This window comes from Balaenoptera ricei, chromosome 1 (genome assembly GCF_028023285.1).
Source record: "Balaenoptera ricei isolate mBalRic1 chromosome 1, mBalRic1.hap2, whole genome shotgun sequence".
Lineage (NCBI taxonomy): Eukaryota > Metazoa > Chordata > Mammalia > Artiodactyla > Balaenopteridae > Balaenoptera > Balaenoptera ricei.
In genome coordinates this window covers 79,021,621-79,043,239 of record NC_082639.1, presented here as the reverse complement: position 1 = coordinate 79,043,239, position 21,619 = coordinate 79,021,621, and the positions used below count along the sequence as shown (strand labels likewise).

Sequence of the window (21,619 nt, the reverse complement as noted above, 5' to 3'; positions counted from 1 at the left end):
TAATTTAAATTTTAATGGTTTAAAATATTGTTTGCATTTATTGGTGATTTTTAAAATGTTTTAATAGTGGTATAAAAGCTATAAGCATAAGGAGTATATATTTTACTTCATGTTTGTACATATTTAGTACAATTAAGCTAAGCTAATTTAAGTCAACGGAAGGAGTTGGCTGAAATGCATGTGTGGGCTGTTTGACAAACGCTTACTATAAGTAATAATATGGGGGTGATTTGGAACATGTTCATTCATTCAAAAAACATTCAAGATCCTACTGTGTGCTAGGTACTAGGATCCAGTGTGGAACAAGACAGACATGTCTATGCCTTCAGGGGGCTTAGAATCTATTAGAAGAGGCACACGAATGTAACAAGTGAAATGCCGGAGAGGTAGAAAGTACCACAGAAACAAATGGCAAGGGGACTTCATTTAGTTCAGGGGGTAAAAAGGACTCCCTGAAGAATATGACATTTAAGTTAAGAAAAAGGGAAGAAATAGGAGTTAGCTAGACAAAAGTGAAGCAGCAGAGGAGGAAAGAGCATTCTTGACATCAGACACACCCTGAAGGCTTGTCGTCATGAAAACATAGCAGATGAGAGGAACAGAAAGAAGTTCTGTGAGGCTGTAAGGGGAGTGTGAGTCTGGAGTATGCTGGGAGGTGAGGCGGGGCAATAGCTGTAGATTCCAGATAGAGGCAGGGACTTCCTCTTGCAAGGTCTTGAAGACTCCTTCTGGGGTCTGGCTTTTAACTCCTTAGGCAGGAGTTCTGAGGGCAATGAGAAGTCACTGGAGGGTTTTACACAGGTCACTGACATTGAGCTTTGTTTTGCAAAAACCCCTCGACTTCAGCCTGTACAGAGCACTGGAGGTCAAGGTCAGAGAGGGCAGCTGGAGGCCGCTTCAGCAGGCCAGGCGAGACAGGACGGTGGCCTCACAGGAGTTCTGCACTGCCGCAGCACACTGGAGAGTTTTAAGACATAACGGATAAAATGTAAGAATTTAAGTTTAAGATAGAATTGAGACAACTTGGCAACTCACTGCAGGTTGGAGTTAAATGAGAAGGCTATATAATGGAAAATGGCCAAGTGGGAATGGTGGATGGTGTCTTTCACCAGAAGGAGGAAGAATTGCAAATCCTTGTAAGTTGAGGACCACCTGCATTCAAAGGCTGCTTTGTACAAGCTGTTTGAAAAAGTATTTTTGTTTTTCTTGCAATTTCAGACCTCTGCATCTATTATGAATAGTTTAAAAAAATACTACTGACTTGCATAATCACTCACACCCAGAGGCGGCAATATTCAAAACAAGCCTGTGTTCTTTTTGGAAAGTCTTGGTTCAAAGACAAAAATCTGAGAACAGACACATCTGTTGATCCTGACTATTGACACGATGCTTCAATGCAAACCCAAGCACTACTTAAGACCTTTCTTTGATGGGACAATAGGCAACATAGGTACTTAGGTTTAAGAGGCTCCCACTCTGCACTTCATGCCTTAGAAACATGGATTTAGGGGCTTCCCTGGTGGCGCAGTGGTTAAGAATCTGCCTGCCAATGCAGGGGACACGGGTTCGAGCCCTGTTCTGGAAAGATCCCACATGCCGCGGAGCAACTAAGCCCGTGAGCTACAACTACTGAGCCTGTGCGTCTGGAGCCTGTGCTCCGCAACGGGAGAGGCTGTGACAGTGAGAGGCCCGCGCACTGCGATGAAGAGTGGCCCCCGCTCTCCGCAACTGGAGAAAGCCCTCGCACAGAAATGAAGACCCAACACAGTCAAATAAATAAATAAATAAATAAATTTATAAAAAAAAAAAAAGAAACATGGATTTAAATATCAACAGAACTGGGAATTCAAGTTCAAGTGACCAATGCACCTGGCAGAATTTAACCCAGCATTAAACCTCTCCATGCAAATTCACAATTTGCTAAGAACAAACAACTCTGGGAAAAGTTTTCCCATGACCCACACCCTCATGAGCATTTTTAATATTTCAAAAATGCTTAGAAACTGGAACAAAGCAATTTAAAAATCTCAAAGGGTCAGAGCAACTGGAGTTAGCTTAAGAATGCATTATACATGAAAGACACCAAGGCTCTATAAACAGGGCATCTTCTTCACACCAAAGCACAAGAAAACAAAGGAAGAACTAAACTAACACAGACCACAGAAAATATCACATGAAAGGAAATTCATGTCTGGCACAGCCTAGAAGAGAAAAATCTCAAATAAACAGGCTTGGCTTCTGTGGGCTCCCTAAAAGCAAGGAGTAGAAAGAGGAGAATCATTTTTAGTATCACGAAAGTGAGAGACAGACCTTTATTAATGTGCCAGTTTATTAGGATTACTAAGGAAGCAAATAGAAGCAGAGGGTCTCGGGCCACTCTCCCCTGCCTCTGTCTCCACACAACTTGGCCCATTATCTATTCACGGCACTGCACAATCTACCTTCTGGGTCTGCCTCTACTTCTTTCCCCAGGGGTCACAGATGGCAAGACCGTTGACATGGGTGATCATTTATTTAATCAACACTCATGTCATTCTTATTATGTGTCAGGCACTATTCTAATGCCTCACAAATAAAAACCCACTTAATCCTAACTACTGCACGAGGCAGGCACTATGACTATTCTTGTTTTATGCACAGGGAACTGAGGCATGGACATTTCGGCTACAAAATTTGCCCCAAGTCAAACAGTGCTAGCAAGTGATACAGCTGAGATTTGAAACCACTTTTAATCATCAGAGCTATAAAGGATATTTTAATTTTCTCCATTATTTCTTATATTTTCATACTTTCTTACAATGAGGATTTACTACTTTTATAATAATGAAAAACTAAAAGACCACTTTTACTTTGAAATACCAAACCAAAATAAATAAATAAATAAAAACAAGGCCTCGAATGCCTCACGTATGATATCATACCTCATTTGTTGGTAGCCAAGAGGCTAGGCCAGATGATCCTCTTTGGATCATTTGCCATGAGATCTTCAATTCTACGCCCTGTTCCCCATTACACAGGCAGTAAGGGGAGCAGAAAATGTAGACAAGGCAGAGATGATGAACATATGGTCCGAAAAACCGTCCTGGGATCTAGTTCTAGCTTACCAGTTGTAGAATCTGGAACAAATGCTGAAGCCCTGTAAGCTTCAGTTTTCTGACCTGACAACTGGATATAGGTAATTATAGCTGTCTTCTCGAGTTAACTCACGTAAACTACTTAAAAACATAAAAAAATAAAATAAAAATAAAAACATAAATGTGCCTGGCACAGAGTAAGAGATCACAAAACTGTCGAACACAGGAAAACTAAACTGTCTCAATATTTGCCTATGTAGATTATTCCTGGGCCACAGCAATCCAATAAACCAAAGATTTCATAAAATCATCGAACATGAACAAAAGAAAGAATCTGAGTAAGAACACAGGAAGTTTCGCATCACTGCATTACTCAACAATCAGGGCTAACAGAGTAGAGAGACCATCTTTGAGCCACAGGGAAATGACTCCAGGCCCAGAGGCAGGAATCATGGTACTGCAGTGGAATGTAAGAAAATAGCTACAGTGGTAGGGGCCACATCTGCCTGATGTGCCTTTTTTAAATACAAAGGGTTATGTTTCAAGGAACAAGAAACTTCATGCCTCTGATTCTCCATTTCACTATTTATAAAAGAAAATCATTGAATTGCGTGGCCCCAAAGATGCCTTCCAGCTCTAATAACCTGTACTTCTTTAATGGTATAACCAAATCCTCTTAGTCAAGATGTACTAATGAGTTTCCATCACATTTCTAAGGGATATCACTCTGTCAAGCAAGTGGGTCTTCAAATAGCATGTAGTAAATAAATTTTTTTATGTTGCCCCCTTAGTACCCACAGCAATTCCCTAAAGTTACGTTAAGCGTTCCTGTTAAAAACAATGCTTCTGGGCTTCCCTGGTGGCGCAGCGGTTGAGAATCTGCCTGCCAAAGCAGGGGACACGGGTTCGAGCCCTGGTCTGGGAAGATCCCACATGCCACAGAGCAACTGGGCCCGTGAGCCACAATTACTGAGCCTGCGCGCCTGGAGCCTGTGCTCCGCAACAAGAGAGGCCGCGATAGTGAGAGGCCCGTGCACCGCGATGAAGAGTGGCCCCCGCCTGCCACAACTAGAGAAAGCCCTCGCACAGAAACGAAGACCCAACACAGCCATAAATAAATTTAAAAAAAAACAAAAACAAAAAAACCCATTGACTTAAAAAAAAAAAAAAACAATGCTTCTGGCCCTGTGGTCCTGATATTCTTCTTCTCTCTCAAATATAATATTCACAATTAGGAGCCCGACCCCAAAACAGAGGAAAAATTAAATGCTACCAACACAGATTTTTACTTTCATAACCTGTTGTACAAAAAATTTTTTCTCTATCCATATCCAACTCCATTTAGTGCTTTCATGACCACCAACTGTGAAGCTGAAAGTGCCATAGTAAAAGCACATAGGAAAGCTAACGCAGCAATGTATCTTGGCTTTTTTAACGTCTTCGGTGCTGTTCCAAAGGACACAGAGGATCACCAGCTGTTCGTTGATTTGCCCAGGAATCAAGATACTGATGGTAAAGCTACCGAAGGGGCTCAGGGCATCCCTAGGCCATAGGGCACAGGCAGAGAACAGGAGAGAAGATAAAGACTGTAAAAGAATGAATGTGAGGGCAGAAAAAGAACAGAAAAGGGGCAGAGAGCGAAAAGCTACAGAATCAGAAGGAATAACTACACCAAGTGCTTTAGATCTATTAAATTCACATGATAAGTCTCACATCATTTTATCCTCATTTTAAGGACAAGCAAACTGACGCTTAGAGAATCTAGATTACTTTCCTAGGGTTGCACAGCCAATACGTAGCAGAGTTGGTACTTGAACAAAGGTTTTTCCAGCATAAAGCTTGTGACTGAATATGTACTTTGTGACCTCAGAGGGCATCTCTGGGCCCCCTCCCATGGGAGGTTTCAGGTCTCTCTACACCCTCGGTCAAGCACGGACAGCCTCTGTGCCCTCGGTGCTGGGACCTGGACAGTGCCAGGCAGTTGAGCCCAGCTCTGCCTGGCTTTAAAGGAGATCTGTTCCCCATATTAAGCTGAAGTCTGTCTCCCAGCAACTTCCACCTGCCTTTATCCCAGGAGATCATCACATCTGCAGCAAATGACGTTTCCTGTCAAAGCCCCTATCGATAATAACTAAACGGAGGAATGGAAAACGTTAGAAAGTTTTCAAGGAAAATCTCAAAATATCCTATGAAAATTTTTTTTTTAAATCTCAAAAAAATCCTCTAAATTTCCTTTTTTAAAAAATAGCACTTGTAAGGTAAGGGTAACAAGCTTTGGAATTAGTAAACTTACTACAGAGAAGGTTGAACATGGGCTTGTCTTTGGTTAGTTATTTCACAGAGGACGATGTACACCTATTTCTATTAAGAAAGAAATCAGTTGCCTTAAGTTTTAGCATAAAGTATTTACTTTAAAATATGATTAGTTTGAAAGAGATCAGAGTGCAGAGGTTATTTCTTCTAGAAAAGCTGAAAATGTCCACTCCCTTAATCTTGGAATGGTTCAGATAAAAGCCTGCCTTAAGTAGGAGATTTGTAAGCTTTCTTTCCCAGCTCTGATGAAAGCTTACATAGGAATGAATAGCTCATCTAATGTGTGACCTACTACTTAAACTTACTGCTTGGCTTTTAGGTTCCATCCATAAAGTGGGAATACTACTTGGTAAAGTGTAGTTTAAAACTGTTGTAAAAATGTTGCTTTTCGGTCTAAGTGTTACTGTGTCCTGAAACATAAGAATTACTCATCTAGAATGAAACACTTAAAAAAAGGCAGGAAAAAAAAAAAAAAGGCAGGAAACTTTATTTTAGCAAATACATAAAATACTTCATATATTTTATTCATTATATGTATTTATAAAATGTATATCAATTTGGCAATTATGTAAGGATTATTTTAACACTCAGTATTTTTATTGGTTACTGCCAAAATCATTTCTGCAATTTTAAAATTTTCACTTCACTATTTACAACCACTTCCTGAAAGCATAAAATTGGAGTTGGCCTCTTTGTCAATGCACTGTTCTAATATCTAGATCTCATACTGGGTCTTTGTGGCAGGACTGATCACAAGTTCATACTTCTTTCAAAGAGCAAAGGATTAAGGAAACACATAGAGGAATCATCATGAAATAAAAGGATGAAAAGGTAGCTCAAAATTAGTGCCTCTTGACTTTTTCCTAAGAGTAGTTATTAAAGCATTATGGTTTACATTCATAAAAGCAAAGATGACCTATTATACTATCAGTTATTTTGGGGTGAAAGCTCAGGGCTGCAGATAATCCTCCTTCCCTGTATTTACATAATGAGAGGATTATTTCTTTCCTCCATTCACAATTCTTACCCCCAAACCATTTCTCACTTACGTAATTTTCACAGCTGTACCTGAGGAACAAAAAGACAGAGAGAATGTTATAATGTAGACTTCGACAAGTTAAAACCAGAGTAAAGGGACCACCAGCAGCAGGTCAAAGGCACCAAGCCAACACAGGTAATGCTTAAATAAATGAGCTAACGTGGTAACAAGCCCTGGACTTTTCATCATTGTTTCTCCACTAGTATCTCCATGTATCAAGTCTCTCATTCGGAAATGAGTTTAAAAAAAGAGTCAGATTACTTACCTTACTCCCCCCATCTACTGAACAGTCTACTAATATGGTTTATACTGCAAATATAAAAATTCAATACCTTTTCCAACTTATCTTAGTAAGCATCCCAGAGACTTGATTTCTGATGTCTCTACTTCTTGTAAAATGTCTAACATCAGAATATTATAAAGAAAGCTTGTTAAATTTTACTTATAATTCCTTAAATAGCAATATTTATATTTTTGCATTCCCTTCAAAATTTGTATCTATTTTAACATAGCTGCAACAATAAATGTATTGCGAATGAATTCTTTTTTACACTTATTTCATAACTTTTCTAATTTTTTTTGTACATATCAAAATGTATAATTCTATTAGCTTTAAACAGAATATGACTGCTACTTCGTTTCTAACCTTAAATAAAATTTCCTGACACTTATAATAAGATACATTAAAATGGAGAACTATAGGTTTTCACTTGGAAGAAGAGAAAAAAGAGTTCGCTTTTTTTAGACTCTCTTCTTTCAGAAGACACAAAAAGCTTCACTTGTCTTTTGTCTACTTGAATGCAGCAATTAAGCAGCAAAAGATAATAGTCCCAATTATACAGGCTAACAAACTGCAGTATTTACAAAATTTATGACTTTCTTGAAAACACCTGGCAGGTGACTTGGTACTAAAAACCATTTTTTAAAAATATCTACATTTCATCTGTTTGCACTGAGCCATGCAACTTTCCTAAACCTTAATTGGGTTTGGTTTACATGCACAAGTAAATTCAGAGGATACAATTAACAATGCAAGAACAGGAGTGATAATTTTCTCTAAAACTTCACAAGGGGGACTGAATTCCCCCAAATCCAGACAGAACAACAGCCTCACACTAGTTACAATATCTTCACCTATTACCATAGGTACCAGCCCTAACACTCCCCTCCCCACCCTGCCCAAAAAGAGAACGGGTTTCATACCAGCAAACCATAAGAACTATTACAAGTTTTACATGGAAAGCTATACTTTAGTTTTCGAGTGTTCTTATTCTGCTTATTATTTTTTGAAAGACGGTTAAGAGGCATAGAAACATTCCAGGTAGAGGAAAACTTAATTATGCAGAAATAGAGGGTTTTGGTTTACTCTGTATTAGATGGAAAACTTTTTTATGTCAAACCACAGGGTGAATTGACGCTAAGTCATTCAGAAGGTTCATTCTCATTGTATAGGCACAGATGGTAGAGGACAAGAATTGACAACCTTCCCAGGGCAAGGTGAGAAGCTGCGAAGCCCCTTCCTATTTCCTACCTGTGGAGTGCTGGTGTAGTGGGACAATGTGCTTACCTCAAGTTAGAAGCAGAGAAAGGGTATAAATTTCAGAACCATGGGAGATTTTCAGCTTGTTCTGCTCTGACTTGCCTTTTCCTTTTCTTCAAAATGAAAAGAGCCTCGTTGTTTCTGATTATAAAAGCAATACTTGTTTGTTATTTTTAAAAAATCAGATAATACATAAAACTATAAAAAAAGAAAAAATCATCTACAATCCTGACACTCAGACATAACTACTCTTAATGTCTTGATATATATCCTTTCAAATTTTTTTCTATGCATACACACACAAATGTTTTGTTTTCTGGTTTGTTTTTGTTGTTGTTGCTGTTTAAGAAAGTGAGAGATCAACTGTGACCTCCAGGGCCAGGACTAAAAAATTCTGTAAAGGAAATAAATGCTAAAAGAGGAGACAAAATAGAACCATATAAAATGTGCACTTAAAACCACAGAAGACAGAAAAAGAAGGGGAAAAAAGAAACAAAGAACAAATAGAAAACAGTTGGACAAACATGGTAGATATTAATCCAACTATATCAATAATCACATGTGAATCATCTAAATACACCAATTAAAAGACACAGATTGTCAGAGAAGATTTAAAAAAGACCCCGTATTCGTTATCTACAAGAGACCCACTGTAAATATAAAAGACTTAGGTTAAAAATAAAGTGACTGAGAAAGAAACTGAGATCATGGGCTGTCTACTACTTTGAGATCTGTTTTTCTACCTTTTCTTGAAAGACAAAGAAAAAAAACTAGTCTATTGAGAAAGTCTATAAAGTTCTCAATGTATACATAATTTCCCCAATACATATAAACACTGCTCAATATTTCAAAATGTTGACCTATGTTATATTTAAGAAATATAAAATTGTATATTCTTTGAGCCTACAAATTAATGATAGATGAATAACACATATTTTCTCCCTAATCTTGCTGATAGCTCAGAAACAAAAATCTGGCAACCATAACACAACTGATTTCCTTTCTTTAAAATGGGCTCCCACTCCTCGTTTCTGGAAGTAGAGAAATATTAACAAATGCCCCTATTCCTGCCTGGGAATTCATATACTATTATTATTATGATTATCATAGCAGATTCCTTCTTCAATGTAGTTCCATGGTCAACATGAGCTGCTAAACTTTTCTTACTAGCCAAGCTATGAAATAATTCACTAACCTAGCAAGTTCAAGTTTAGATGCTATATGGATATATAGAAACTCAGTTGGTTTTTCTCTATTCTAAGTTTAATGCTGAAGGACACTTTCCATGGTTGCATGTCTAACATGCCCATACTGATCAAATACATCTTGGAAATAGACTCTCCTAGACATATTTAGGTTACACAATTTCACATATGCCAAAGGTATGTTTCTAAATTGTATATACACATCCTAGTTCCTTGTGTTTCAAAAAAAAAAAGTATTAGACTTGATTTTCCGAGGTTAGAAAAAATGACTGCAAATTTCCCATTGTGTGATGATGCTGGAATCTTTGATCTCTACTATTCTGAGTTCAGTCAGGCTACTTAGTTTATTTTGAGAAAGCAAATCCTTCCTGTTGTTTCTCAGGAAATGGAAGAACACATTTATAGACTATGCTTTAATTTTGTGTTTAAATGGTTTTAATTTTTTTAGTATGTCTCTCTTTGAAGAATATTTAATTATGTGGAGATATTAACACTTTCTGAAAGAAATTAGAGCAGGGGGGTGGAGAGAATATTCTCAGACTTAAGCTAAAAAGGCGAATTTTCAAAAAATGTCTCACACGAACTGTTACACCCTGTTTCTTCCTGTGAAGAATTTTCCAAGCATTAAGTTGTGTAACAGCTTAATGAAGACAAAAGGAAATGCCCAAGTTTCTCTCAAATACGTAACAGCATAGAGAAATATTAAAGGTTTAATTTTAAAAACAGTGTCCTATCACCTGCTTAGGCATGTTAAATCACTACAATCATCTCTGAGTCACTCACCTGATCTGGATTCACCCTTTAATGCTAGGGTCACACACCCTCCAGGGCTTAAAGATGCCATCCCTGCTCTTAATAGGAGGCAGAAACAGTTCATGGCTTTGAAGAATAAACTTTCCAGGGGAAGAACACAGCTAACTGAGAAGAGTGATGAAATGCTTCAAACTGTTTCTGATTTCTCTACGGGCAAAGAAAAGCAAGGTGTAATGAAGGAGATGGGAAGGAGAAAGGACATTTAAAGGTAAGATGCTTCAAATAATGCTTAACCTTCTTCCACTGTCGAATTCTCTCCCACATGGCACACTTTTAACTAAGAGGGAGAAATAAACCCAGTGAAAATAAAATGCAATCGTATAGGGAAAGAAAATGTAGATGAGGAACACAAAGACTATGACCACCCTTACGAAATGATGTCTCAGGGAGCCTTGGCACACAGCAAACCCACCCTGTCTGCCCCTTGCCCAACTCCCATTATAGCCCCACGCTCTGTTCCCCCTTTCCTGACTTGCTACCTCTCTCCCATTGCCAGGTGCAGCCCAGTGGCAGAGACCTGGACACGGTCACCTGACGGCTGTCCTAGTCTCACGCTGTCAATACTCACTGGCGCTGTCAATACTCACTGGCGTTAGAGCTGTTATCAGGACTCATGAATGATAAATGACAGGACTCAAACGACTCTTATTCTTTTGTCCATTCATTTTCGTCCAATGAGGTACAAGTCTCACAGAAGTCCTAAGAGTTACAAGAGGCTTGGGGGACATGAAGAGTAACTTCCTCCAGTGAAAGATGAGGAAACTGAGGCTCAGAGAGATTAGCTGACTCCCCTAAACCCATTCTCTGTTACTGGAAGAACTAAGACTAGAACACAAGTTCCCTAAGCTCAATTTTTGTTCCTTCTGTCTTATTTCCCTCCACACCCCACCCTGGATCCAACATCCTGAAGCTTCCTTAAATCAGCATCTAAACTTAACATTGCAGGCAAGGGCTGTGTGTTTTAGTTTAAAAGGTCATTCATGGTATTCATCTTCCTCTATCAACCAGAAAAACAAACAAACAAAAAAACACCACCACCAGCATCTAATCCCCACTGACAAAACCCCAGCTGGGCCCTGAATGATACAGGACTATTACTTGTCCTAAGTCAGTGAGCTCCTTTTCCCAAGTTAACTGTGAACTCACTTTCGACTGTCTTCTCAAGGTCCCCTCGCTCTCGGCAGATTTCATTTGCTCCTACCTCACGGAGAAAACCCAAGCCGTCAGGAAGGAACTTTCTCAACTTCCTCGCGGCCTCCACTTGCGTACTCATCCACAGTCGCACGTGTCTTTCCCTCCTCCTCTCCTGTCTCAAAGGAATGAACGTCCCTATTCCTTCCCGAGACAAGCCTGTACTCCAGACCCTGGCCACCTTATCTTTTCTGGAACCTTACTCCCTTAGTTATTCTCTCTTCTACCTTCAGTCACTTCCTCTCCACTACTCTCAACTAAAATATAAGCTCTAGTAACCATGATACACAAAAAATATTCCTCCGTGGACAAATGCGTGTACACACACACACACACACAAACACACTCCACTCAGTGCCCCTGCTTCTCAACTCCTACTCTGTTCACCCATGACAACCTAGATTTAGACTTCAGAACTCTCTACCAACTAAATACCTAATCACCAAATTCATCTCCCCTTTTCAATCTTTACCTGAACTTCCTGTGGCCTTGGACACACCTGACAGTTTTCCCTATGTAACACTTGGGCGATTTGGCAAGTTGCTTACCTGAGCTTTGGATAGTTTATCTGTAAAGAACAATAACAATAATTATTTCAGGGGGTATTGTAAAAATTCTCTGACATAACATACGGAAACAACACCAAAAACCCTGGTGCTTAATATTACTATCATCTGTATTTGTGGATTTCCCTGGTCCTCTTTTCTCTCTCCCCTTCTTCCGTCTGTTGTCTTCGGTCCTTGGGCCATCCCTGGGAATTTCAACTGTCTGCACAGCTGGAACCACCAGTTCCACTCCCTCCGCAATACACGTCTCCAGCCCTGACTTCTCTCCTGGGGTCTGGGTCTCTCAAGATCAGCTGAGTGCCCACAGACACCCCAACTTTACTTCAAACTGAACTCACTATTCTCTCTCCAAACTTGCTCCTCTGCTGTTTTCCATCCCGATGAATGACACCCTCAGACAGTGGATCTTCCCAACGAGAAACATCAAGAGTCACCTTTCTTCTTCTTCCCTCTTACTCCCCTCCCACTTTCCACCAAATCAGCAAACAATTCTTTCTCCTAAGTGATTCTCAAATCCATCCTCTCCTTTCCTTTCCCGCCATCATCACCTTAGGTCTGGTCCTCATTATTTCTACCTGGATTATTTCAACAGCCACTGGGCTTCTCCCTGTTTTCTTTTCACATACCTTAAGACAGTGACTTAAGCATTTATTTCACCTTTGATGATTCCACAATGCTGCCAGGAAAAAGTCCACACTTCCAGAAATAGCAATGTACGACCCTAGACAGGACTGGACCAAGAATTTGAACCAAGATGCACCTCGTGCTCTCCTCGCCTCTGCACCACGACCCCTCTGCTCCAGTCCCACATACTTGGTGCTCCTTATCGGGCTCTGAACCTGGGCTGTTTCTTCTTCCTTTTTTTTTTTTTTTTTTCTGTTCAGCCTGATAAATAATCCTATCTCTCCAATATTTAGCACTAAAATCACCTCCGGCATGAATTCTTTCCTCACAAACAAGAAAGAACAAAGCACTCCCTCCTTTGTGCCCCACTCTCTATTATTATTTATTACAAGGTATTGCTGTAAAGTATTCCACATTCTAAGTTCCAGTTAATGATTTGTGTGTCTATCTTCTAAGGTCAGGCACTGTGTCATACTCACATTGTATCTTCAGAATTTAGCACAATGACTGGTGTACAGCAGATAGGAGGAGGAGAGATAAGGGAACTAAGATTTAATAGTTTGGAACTCAGCAAATGTCTGTTGAACGAATGAAGTAGCATAGCTGTCAATTACATTAGAATAACTGGAGAGGAGCTGGTAAGACAGGTGGACCTGACAGCTGGTAAGGTGATCACAGAGGAACCTGAATGAGAAATGGAAAATGTCCACACTGATGAAGTCCTCTCCTGAGGATGTGAGGTCGGTCAGGTCAGAGGCTGGGGCTGTTGTCATTAAACGCAGGTGAATACCTCCTGTTTAAAGCACAATAGGAGAACAATTCCAACAGCCCAAGGGCATTGGTCTTATAAGCAGGTTTTGGACCGTAGAACATTCTACATTATCATTTTATCACACTTTTATGCAAGCTTAGTACCTTTCAGTAGGTGGACTGTGTCCCTCTACTTATATCCATAAAGCACCTTAAGAACGGCAGACAAAAAAGACATGTACAGATTGCCAACAAACACATGAAAGAATGCTCAACATCATTAATCATTAGAGAAATGCCAATCAAAACTACAATGAGATATCATCTCACACCGGTCAGAATGGCCATCATCAAAAAATCTAGAGACAATAAATACTGGAGAGGGTGTGGAGAAAAGGGAACCCTCCTGCACTGTTGGTGGGAATGTAAATTGATACAGCCACTATGGAGAACAGTATGGAGGTTCCTTAAAAAACTAACAATAGAACTACCATACGACCCAGCAATCCCACTACTGGCCATATACCCTGAGAAAACCATCATTCAAAAAGAGTCATGTACCAAAATGTTCATTGCAACTCTATTTACAATAGCCAGGACATGGAAGCAACCTAAGTGCCCATCATCGGATGAATGGATAAAGAAGATGTGGCACATATATACAATGGAATATTACTCAGCCATAAAAAGAAACGAAATTGAGTTATTTGTAGTGAGGTGGATGGAGTTAGAGTCTGTCATACAGAGTGAAGTAAGTCAGAAAGAGAAAAACAAATACAGTATGCTAACACATATATATGGAATCTAAGGAAAAAAAAAAAAGGTCATGAAGAACCTAGTGGTAAGACGGGAATAAAGACACAGACCTACTAGAGAATGGACTTGAGGATATGGGGAGGGGGAAGGGTAAGTTGTGACAAAGTGAGAGAGTGGCATGGACATATATACACTACCAAATGTAAAATAGATAGCTAGTGGGAAGCAGCCGCATAGCACAGGGAGATCAGCTCGGTGCTTTGTGACCACCTAGAGGGGTGGGAGAGGGAGGGTGGGAGGGAGGGAGATGCAAGAGGGAAGAGATATGGGAACATATGTATATGTATAACTGATTCACTTTGTTATAAAGCAGAAATTAACACACCATTGTAAAGCAATTATACTCCAATAAAGATGTTAAAAAAAAAAAAGAATTGACACACACACACACACACACACAAAAAAGACATGCAAATGCCTGCTTATCAAATAAAGCAACCTAGCATTTAGTGTGACACACACTGGAGACTGGAGAGAGAACGAGACCCCCATGAGCTGGGAAAAGAGTGAAGCAAAGTAAACTTGGAGAAAACCCGAGCTGAAACTGGCAGTGTTTTCCCAATAATAAACAGACATCTATAATTACCAGGCTTTCAAGAGTATTCAGCCATATATTACGGCGTCACACCTCATAAAACATTCATTCAAAAGCCATATCAGGAATGCATATCCCAGATCTATGAGCACGTGCAGATCACTGAAGAAGAGAGGACTTTGAAGTGAGACACCCACTGCCCCACATAGATGACCAAGCATGAAAGGGAGCTGTGATTGCTAAAAAAAAGAAATAATAATAAAATCGAGAAGAAAGTGTAATGTCAGGAAAGTTAGGGTTACGTTAAATTATGCTACTAAATAAATAATATTCCCGAAGGAGTAAACACACTTCTCAAAGATACATTTGCAGATGTAAAGGGCTAGCACATACAAATAAGGGCAAGACAGCCACCCAAAATAATCTCAAATAGTTTTGAACTTTTAAATTTATATCAATCATGATAATAATATCAAGTCATATAAGTGTACGGGTAACAAGATAAGGCATATTTCAAAGCCCTAGTAATTTAAAAAAGTGAATCAACGACCCAGGAACACACAAATAAGCCATCTGAACAAAACAGAGATCTCAGAAGGAGATCTGTATAAATGTACACTTATATGCTAGAGGTGGCACCAAAAGTCTGTGGAGAAAGAGTGGGTTATTTAGTAAATAGTGTTGAAGAAACTGGCTCACAAGATGAACAGTTTTTAAAAAATAACAATGAATTTATACCTCATATCTTAAACTTCGAATCGTTTAAAAACCCGAGTAAACCTATAAAGCTAAGAAAGTGAAGAGAGACTATAATATGAGCCTAGAATAGGGAAGGGTTTCTTAAATGACTCAAAATGCACAGACCACAATAATGTTAAAAACTGGTGGGTTCAACTACATTAAAATTAAAGATTTTGTTGTTGTTGTTACTGAAAGGCACCACAGACAAACTTATCAGACAAGTGACATACTGGGAGAAAGTATCCACCATATCCACAGCTAACAAGGCATTAACTTCCAGAATATACAAGGAACTCCACAAGAATTCTTTCAAGGAACTTCTTACAAGAAAAGGGGAAGAGACCCAATTCATAGAAAAGGGAAATTAAGTACATGAAGAGATGCTCAACCTCACTTATAATCAAAACAAGGCAAAATTCAACCATGAGGCACAATGAACATCTAATGGATAGCAAAAATCAGGAAATTTTTTAATAAAAAAAGAAATCATTGTGTAGAATTGGTGGAGATATAAAACTGACAACAATCTGTGCAGTTCCTAGTAAAATTAGTATGCTATGTCCTAAGATCCAGCGATACTGCTTGTGGACAATACTGCCTCAAGAAATTCTTACCAACAGATTCAATACACTCACGAATATAAGTATACATTCCTTGGGGGGAAAAAGAGCATATATACTGCATGGAAGCCAAAAATACTTATAAAAATGTTGACCCTTTCATGTCCCTATCCCTAAAGTCTGCATGTTCTGTATGATTTTAACTGAACCTTTGCTGAAAAGGTAGGTAAGACTAAACAAAATGTTCTCATTTCTCTTCACAGGTGAGGTTAAGGACAGAGAAAGAAGCAGATGTGATGACAGAAATGTTTTAGCCTGGGGACTGACAAACCTGGATCCGAGGCCAGGCCTCAGCTTGTCCATGTGACCTGGATAAATTACAATCTCCACTTGCCTCAGTTTCTTTACCTATAAAACAGGGATATTACCCACCCTGCACAACACCAGGAAGACTACAGATAATCCATATAAAGCATTCAATAAATAGAAAGTGATTTTTTTTTTTTTAACCAGAAAAAAGAGCATCATGCACTAACCCTAACAGATTTTGGTGCCCTGCCTAATCTGCCTTAAACAGAACACCAAAACCTCAGCAATGGGCATGGAAATCAGAGAGACAGATTCAATATGAACCTGTATGTCAGCTTTTTCCACTACAGAACAGGGTAAATAATCTCTCTCCTTCTATATACTTACTGAAAACTGTAAAGGTTAAGATTGGGAAGCCTCTTTTAGCTTCTGCGAAATGAATATAAGGCTGCAGATGGTGACAGTTATGACAGTGGTGACCCTGGGACTGGTGTCGGAGTCCTGACTCGACAAACGTAAGGAACCACCGTAGGGAGAATGTCGGGAGAATGCTCTTAGAAGAACTCCAGTTACCCGTGACTGAGTAACTACAGGACCTCAAAGCTGACCATGAAAACAATTAACCCAGAAACAAGATCAGATCCAAAGTCAGGACTTTACACGTCACCTATTTAATGTACAACAAAGAGGAAAAATTCCACTTGGGAATCTTTATAACCTGACGGCTAACATACTGTACATCACCATTTCTGCATTTTCAGCCTGGAGCAGTTGTTTTACTTCAGTCCTGAGTCCCAGCCTGTGGACTTCAGGATCCTGGCAGAAGTCAGTAGACTGAACCCCTGTCCCACTCATACATGTACTACTATTTTACAAATACGGGAAGATGCTGTGGTGATTCTTTATAATGTATGTCCAGTTAAGTAACATTAAATAGTGACTCTGTCACTAAATATTACCAATCATCAGAAATGAGAAGTAAAACTCTGAACAAGTCAAAATCTTTGAAATCTTTTAGTAGTAAATAAAAGTTTCCTGATTTTTGTAAGGGTTGAGAACCACTGTTTTAAAGTTCACAATTTCCAATCGAAGATAGTTTTTATTTTATAATAGACATGAAGGAAAAGAGAGAGGGTTTTGAAAAAATGAAAATCCTAATGCACATTTATCTCCACTCCTAGTCCTCTCTTGGCCATAAACTTTTCCTTGGCATTTAACATCAAAGCTAGTTACCCTTTCATTCTTAGTTCACAAGCCACTGCAACTGTTCAAAACAGACAGAAGTGGCAGTGCATTGTGTATTAAGAAAATATGCATATATCATTCCATTCCTTACTTATAAAAGAAAAGATCACTCAGTTTATCTCCCTTTCCTCCCCCTCCCTCCCCCCCCCCTTCTCCCCTTTCCCCTGATGCTTTGACACAATTCTACAAAGGGGAAGTTATAGATCACTACAGATACTTCAATTGTTGAAGACAAAATAAATATTTTATCCAGCATATCCCATTGAAAATATACTCTAAATTTTAATTTATATTCTTCTCGGTATAACATAAAAATCCTAGCTAAAGAGAGCCTCAACATTAAATGTTGCAAAAATAAGAAAAATAAACTTATTTCCATCTGGGGAGTATTACAAAAATACTTAATATATAAAGTGTATATGGATTTGCCCATGTCTTTTATAATATAAGCTTTTCAGTAAGTTATCCTGAACTGGGGTGGGGAAGTTGGGGGGCTATGTACAGTGGTCATACAGTATGTAGGGTAGTGGAGTATGAAGAGAGCTATATACATCATTTATTAATTTTTTAATTTATTATTTCTTTTCTGGGATGTAAACTATGTCCTAGGGGTAAACCAGAAATGTTGTTTTTTACTCTAAGAAGTTAAAATATGCTAATCTGACCTTTCAAAAAGATACTGTTCACTAAGACCTGACATAAGATATCTGTAAATTAAAATATGCCATTAGAATGTTGGCAGCAGAAAACAAATCACAATGATGCAAACACAGCTAAATCTAGTCACTAACACAGAGGAAGTGTAAATTTCAAACATGGAAAAAACAACAACAACAATAAAACCCCCTAAGCTCTGGGTAGAGAGGAATGGGAAAAGATCTGGAGGTTTAGGTGAAGTTAATCTCGAGCCAGTGTTTATCAGCTCTCTTTTAGAAAGGCAAAAGACCATCTGAATCAGCGTTGCCATCTCTTCCTTAAGCGGCCACTTTCCAGATTATAAGAGAGCCAAGCACTATAAAGCATAAGACTCTTGTTCAAGTCCCAGCAGGTCCATTTACTAGTATGACCACTGACAAGTCACATTTTATCAGCCTCAGTTTCCTCGCTCCATCAAAGAGAATAAATGAATCCTATTTCAGACTGTTAAACAGAGTAATAAATTATACAGGAGATATAGAAAATGCACTCTGTAAACAAACAGAAAATGAGGATCTAAAGGCCATTTATTATTATTCCTGGGTTATTAATTAATTATTATCAAATTCCACTACGGTGGGAGTAAATCCTGTTCCTAAATAGGGGACAAGTTTGGGAGGTCACAAAGGCTGTTCTCTTTTATCTTGAAACAGAATGACAGATGCTGAGGAAAGTCCTCAGGTAAATTAATGAATCAGAGGGCCAGGAGTATACCTGGGTATAAAAATAGAGGCAAATACTATGGTTGTACAGGTCTTTCAAGAGTCTCTCTTAATGACTTGTTTTCACTTTTAATCTCATGATGTGTTTGGCAAGAAGAGGCATAAACACAGACTTCTCACAATTAAATTCAAATTTGAGAAGTCCACATCTATCTAGAAAAAGATAAAATTAATTGCTCAGCGCTCATAGTGTATCTTGGCTACTTAATGCTAACACAATTATGCCAATTACTGATAATATCACAATGCTCAAAGCACCTGCATTTTAAAAGAGATTAAAGTTCTGAAGGACTATTGGAATAATAGGATCTTATAATTTAAATTACCTCCATGCTGCTAATAAGAAAAAGAAAGGGAGGGAGGGGAAAGTACAAATGTACCAGGCTGAGTAACTACAAAAGATTTTCCTTTCAAAGCAAAATTAATTATGTAGTAAATATTTCACTACAAAAAACATCAGCATTAGAGTGGTATAGTCAGCATAGGACATCACGAATTTAAATTCTACAACCAACCCTGCTTCCCGAGAAAGCTTGACCACCCAATAAGGTGAAGGGGCTAAGTGCACATAGTACTGTGATTTTGCACTTTCCCTCCCTGCTACAGAAAGAGGCCCTTCTTTGCAGAATCTCACTTTCCTCCCCTCTAGTCATTTGCATGGATCCCTTCTTCCAAAAGAAAGAGAAAGAAGATCCTACTGGCTTTAACTTCATTCAAACATTTAATTTGAGGCTACAATCTTCCCACCAAACTGCCTCTCACCTCCTCTCAACCATCACACCTCCTTTAGTGTCCCTCCGCAAGACTGGAGTTCAACCAGGTAGACAAGTAAAGGAGGGGAAACAAGACCGGACTTTCACTGGGGGAAAAGTCCGTCTGATTTAGTCCGCAGAGAGAGGAGCTGCCAGGGATATGAAGAAGCAAAAACTCTGCGCATAAAACCAACCTTTCCTCTAGCATTTTGTTCTCCACCTATGCACTTCTGAGATGGAGTAAGACAAGCAATGTGAAACTGTAACCTACCCAGTGAATTTGAGAAAAGTCGTTCTCAATTTTACTCCGATGAAAAATGGCATTTAATGAATAAAGATGTCAGGCTTCTACCTTTAAAAGTACCTCTGTCTCAGCAAGAGAGGCTGGCTAAGAATCCACAACTGGAGTTAACAAGCCAGACACCAGACTAAACACCTCAGACCTAGCTGCCCCTCATTCCTGGTCACTACCTTTCCAGTGTGTGTCTGCACCACGAATTCCCTCACTTCCTCACAGCCTGGCTCTTCCAAAATGGAAAGCAAAGAGCCTGGACTCCTCTGTTTCACTGGCTAAAGAGCTGGTGAGATTTCTTAGCCCGGACACCAAGGCTCTTGCTCCCCTTTCCACCTTACACATCACCCTCAATTCATCCTCTTTCTCCCCCAGGTCCTCACCCCTCCCACTCACATCACTCTTATTAACACCCAAGCCACCCATTTCTGTAGATAACCCCTGGCCTGGCGAACAAAGTGAAGAACAAAGAGCCGCTGCTTCAGGCGGCAGGAGGAGGAGAGGCGAGGGTGGAGAGGGCAGCTGACGACTCGGGAAGCCTCCCGGGCACAAGCAGCCCAGCCTGGAAAGCTCCCGCCTAGGGTGGGTGAGGAAGCGGGCAGGTCCCGCGGGCGCCGCGTGCCGCCACGCGCCTTATCACCGGGGTCCAACGCACCCGGGTAGCAGAGCCACAGAGTTTGGAGAGATCCTCCGGGAGAGAAAGCAGCCAGGGGAGCGCAACCTAGAAAAGGCACGGCGAGTGAGGCTGCAGCGCGGGAGCTGCAGATCCGCTGAGTGACTGAGTGACAACCCAGCGCCCGGCCCGCGGGCTCGCAACCCAGCCCCGCACCTGGACCAGGCGGCCACCCTGCTCCCTCAGGGCGCTCTCCTCTCCGGGGACTGGCTTCCGGCGGGCTCCGCGAGCTGGAACCGGCGCGACGCGAAGACTTCACTCTTCCATCCTGGGACCCGGCGGCACGTTACAGACAGCCGTGCACTTCCTGTTTGAAACACACAGGGGAGAGAAAGACCAAGAGAGATCCGAGTGCCGGCCAAGCGGAGGGGGGGACGCAGGCCGGCGGAGAGGGCGGACGAGGGGGCTGCGGGTTGCATAACCACCGCCGCCCGCCTCGCACGGTCCGCGGCACCCGGCGCTCTCCCGGAGGGCGACCCGCCACCCCGGCGGCCCGCGAGGTGGCTGCCCGCGGCCCGGCCTCCCCCTGCCGGCGGCCTCGCCTGCGGCGCACTGGCAGCCCTTCCGTTTCCAGCCCCCGCCCGGGTTCCCCCTCCCCGCGCGGACCTAAGTCAACTACAAGCTGTCCGCCTGCCTCAGTGTTCCTCCTTTCCTTTCCTCTCCTCTCCGCCCCCGGAAAAAAAAAAAAAAAAAAAATCGGCCGGAGGGGAAGGTATAAAGGCAAGCTGAGTCTTTCCAGGGGAGAGGAAGCTGGATTTACGCACAATTTTAAACTTAGCCACATCCCAGTATATCCACTACAGCTCAGCTGCCGAAAGAGCTTCTGGATGGGAAATTACTTCTCTTGCGCCTGGCTGACTCAAAAGGGAGAGCGTGCATGCAGCAGCCACGAACTGCCAAAAAAAAAAAAAAAAAAAAAAAGTATTCCGGGCTCCTAGGCTGTCTACTGGGATCCTTACCCGCACAGTGCCCTAACATTTACACATACCAATTCCACACAAAAGATCATCATATAGTGCATTCTTCCAGAAAACAATTAAGTATTTCTCTGGGCATATGAATCACAGAGCAGTTCCAAAGTTCTGCGTTTATGTCCATTTTGTCACCCTCTGACTTGGGTGAACTTCGGGGTAGTGTTTAAAAGATAGCAAACAGGTGGTTTA

At 40.6% G+C, this 21,619-nt stretch overlaps 1 protein-coding gene across 9 annotated transcripts in view; it reads right to left on the bottom strand.

Annotated features, from left to right (window-relative positions):
- The window catches only part of LRRC8D (leucine rich repeat containing 8 VRAC subunit D), a 109,823-nt gene that overhangs the window by 67,490 nt on the left and 20,714 nt on the right, over positions 1-21,619 (bottom strand). For 5 of the 9 annotated variants that reach the window (XM_059925961.1, XM_059926000.1, XM_059925971.1 and 2 more), the window contains one exon: positions 20,613-20,763. The exons of 3 other annotated variants lie outside the window; for them this stretch is intronic. The gene's annotated coding sequence lies outside the window, so the exon portion shown is untranslated. Of the gene's footprint in view, positions 1-7,993; positions 8,088-20,612; positions 20,764-21,619 lie in introns of those variants that run through there. One more of the 9 variants, XM_059926008.1, reaches the window with a different exon arrangement.